Raw genomic sequence first — 3,991 nt, forward strand, 5'->3', positions numbered from 1 at the left:
GCGGTATATTTGTGTACATCATTTAAATAATCTTCGATTTTTCTTTCTAGAACTGGAAATCTCATATAAAAAATATACAAGATAAAGTAACAAGAAACACCTCAATAATGAATAAAGCAAAACATGTTCTGGACCGAAAATCTCTTCATATGTCTGAGTTATTGTGTAGAAATATGGCGAAATAATTACAAAAGTACACTTCATTCACTAACAGTGTTACAAAAAAGATCAGTTAAAATAATACATAATGTTGGATATGGACAACATACAAATCCTATATTTATTGAATCAAATATACTGAAATTCTACCACATAGTGAATTTGCAAACAGCTAAAATCATACACAAAGCCAACTATAACCTGCTACCCAAGAATATAAAACAATTATTCTCAAAAAAAAAGGAGACATATAATCTAAAATAAAAATTTAATTTAAACATTTGTATGCACGTACAACACTTAAGACCTTCAATATATCAGTATGTGGAATTAAATTATGGAATGGATTAAGCAAATAAATCAAATAATGTACTAATATGATCCACCTCAAGAAACTCTTCAAACTTATAAAGTGTTTACAAAGTACAAAGAAGAAGAACCATGATAAACATTCTGAATGTATTTCATCCATCCATTCATCCATTCATTCATTCTCCAAATAATCTTACTCATATCATCATATGAAATACAACTTACTTCACCAATTATTATTTATGTATTTATTTTCATTGTGATTACTTAAGGAGTATATTGTGAATAAATTGAGAATAAGAAGTGAACAAAAGTTTTACAAACTGCTATGCAAAAGAAAATGGGTAAGATTTGAACATGTTGAAAAGAGAAACTGGAATTTGTGATCCATCATGTTATATGCCTGCGATGAGGTGGCGACTTGTCCAGGGTGTACCCCGCCTTCCGCCCGATTGTAGCTGAGATAGGCACCAGCGCCCCCGCGACCCCAAAGGGAATAAGCGGTAGAAAATGGATGGATGGATGTTATATGCATGTATGTTCGAAATAAACTCAAACTAAACTCAACTCAACTAGTATTGACATATTTTTTTCCCATTCTTGGAAGGATTAGCTTGTGGGGAATGAGGTGAGTTAAACATATTTCTGAAAATACATTTTTAATTTAAATCGCACTTTAACGGTTAAAAGTTGAATGCATGTTCGTGTTATTATTTCAAACTACTTATTTTTTTCTAAATTGCTGGTGTTCCTGCTTACCACTAGGTGGAGTTAGCGTGCCGCCAGATATTTCATATCTGCAGAACTCTTACACCCTGTAGATCCTGCCATCGAACCACTTTCTAGTTAAAGAGGCTGTTTGCAACTTTTTCATAGTTCACAAACAAACAAATACAACAAGAACACCATTGGCTAGCGAATGTTACCATTAATGGTTAAACAGAACACATTTGTTTTTAAACTGTCTATGTTTTTGTTTTTTATTATATAGGTTTATGTAATTATCCCTGCGAGGAGGAGGTGACTTGTCCAGGGTATACCCCGCATTCCGCCCGAGTGCAGCTAGGATAGACTCCAGCACCCTCCTTTACCCAGAGAGGGACAAGCGGTAGAAAATGGATGGATGGATGGATGGAAGTTTATGTAAGTTTAAAATTCCATCCCGAACAAAAATAATTTGTGTTTACGGCTGTCACTCACTCTGTCTGTGAACGCATACTAAAGTATTCCTAGAAAAGTAACAAACAATTAACAGTCATGTTGTTGTTATGATAAAATATACATTCAACGACAGCTCCCACTATCTGAATCGCTATCGCTATCACTGGTTCGCAAAGTTTTTGTCACAAAGTACCACCTAAGAAAAAACTTGGCTCTCCAAGTCCCACCATAATGACCAAAATTAAAACACAGTAGTTTGAACAGTAACACTGTGTTTGAATTAGGGTTGTAAACATGCCCCTGGGGATAGGATGATTGGCAACACTAAATTGGCCCTAGTGTTTGAATGTGAGTGTGAATGTTGTCTGTCTATCTGTGTTGGCCCTGCGATGTGGTGGCGACTTGTCCAGGGTGTACCCCGCCTTCCGCCCGATTGTAGCTGAGATAGGCGCCAGCGCCCCCCGCGGCCCCGAAAGGGAATAAGCGGTAGGAAATGGATGGATGGATGGGTATACCGGTATTAGTATAGTACCGCGATACTAATGAATCGTATTCGGTACTATACCGCCTCTGAAATGTACCGGTCCGCCCCGCATTGGTGGATCGTCACTTAACATCCACTGTAATGATACCAGGTACAGTAGCGTATCTAGTCAATACTACTATGATTACGTCGGCATTTTTTGGCATCACAACTTCTTCTTTTGTTTTAAAAAAATATATATTGTGTTTGTTAACTCAGGAAATATGTGCCTGGACACATGAGGAGTTTGAATATGACCAAGGTATGATCCTGTAACGACTTGATATTGGATCGATACCCAAATTTGTGGTATCATCCAAAAGTAATGTAAAGTATCAAACAACAGAAAAATAAGTGATTATTACATTTTAACAGAAGTGTAGAGTGAACAAATTAAAAAAGAAAGTAAGCAGATATTAACAGTAAATGAACAAGTAGGGCTTCATGGTGGCAGAGGGGTTAGTGTGTCTGCCTCACAATACGAAGGTCCTGAGTAGTCCTGGGTTCAATCCCGGGCTCGGGATCTTTCTGTGTGGAGTTTGCATGTCCTCCCTGTGACTGCATGGGTTCCCTCCGGGTACTCCGGCTTCCTCCCACTTCCAAAGCCATGCACCTGGGGATAGGTTGATTGGCAACACTAAATTGGCCCTAGTGTGTGATTGTGAGGGTGAATGTTGTCTGTCTATCTGTGTTGGCCCTGCGATGAGGTGGCGACTTGTCCAGGGTGTACACCGCCTTCCGCCAGATTGTAGCTGAGATAGGCACCATCGCACCTTTAGCAACCAAAACATAGCCGGTGTTTATTTGTGTGTTGTGAAACTTTAATATGGAACAGAGCGGTCAAGCGAACATGTTTCTCTACCCAATGTCAACCGGCAGGTTTCGGTGAAAAATTGTAGTAATAAGTTGGCTCTTACCGGAGACATGAGCGGAGCTTGCGTCCTCCTGCAGTTGTCAAAGAGGCAGCTGTGACTTTCTCGGCTCCTCCATGGCTACCATCAGAGACACTGGCGGTCACCACACCCCTCTGACTTTCAGGTATGACTTTATAATCTCACTAAAACACTAGTAACACAATAAGCAGATAAGGGATAGGTTGATTGGCAACACTAAATTGGCCCTAGTGTGTGATTGTGAGGGTGAATGTTGTCTGTCTATCTGTGTTGGCCCTGCGATGAGGTGGCGACTTGTCCAGGGTATACACCGCCTTCCGCCAGATTGTAGCTGAGATAGGCACCATCGGATGTTGACAAAATAATAGAAATAATAAATAGAGAGATAGTAACGTGGGCCCCGATTTATACAATAGATCAACGTGGACCCCGACTTAAAAAAGTTGAAAAACTTATTTGGGTGTTACCAGTCAATTGTATGGAATATGTACTGTACTCAGTGGCTTAGTGGTTAGAGTGTCCGCCCTGAGATCGGTTGGTTGGGAGTTCAAACCCCGGCCGAGGCATACCAAAGACTATAAAAATGCGACCCATTGCCTCCCTGCTTGGCACTCAGAATCAAGGGTTGGAATTGGGGGTTAAATCACCATAAATAATTTCCGGGCGCGGCACCGCTGCTGCCCACTGCTCCCCTCACTTCCCAGTTGGTGATCAAGGGGATGGGTCAAAGGCAGAGGACAAATTTCACCACACCTAGTGTGTGTGTGACAATCATTGGTACTTAAAAAGGCCTACTGAAATGAGATTTTCTTATTTAAACGGGGATAGCAGGTCCATTCTATGTGTCATACTTGATCATTTCGCGATATTGCCATATTTTTGCTGAAAGGATTTAGTAGAGAACATCGACGATAAAGTTTGTAACTTTTGGTCGCTAATTCGG

Source organism: Nerophis ophidion, linkage group LG19, assembly GCF_033978795.1.
Source record: "Nerophis ophidion isolate RoL-2023_Sa linkage group LG19, RoL_Noph_v1.0, whole genome shotgun sequence".
Classification (NCBI taxonomy): domain Eukaryota; kingdom Metazoa; phylum Chordata; class Actinopteri; order Syngnathiformes; family Syngnathidae; genus Nerophis; species Nerophis ophidion.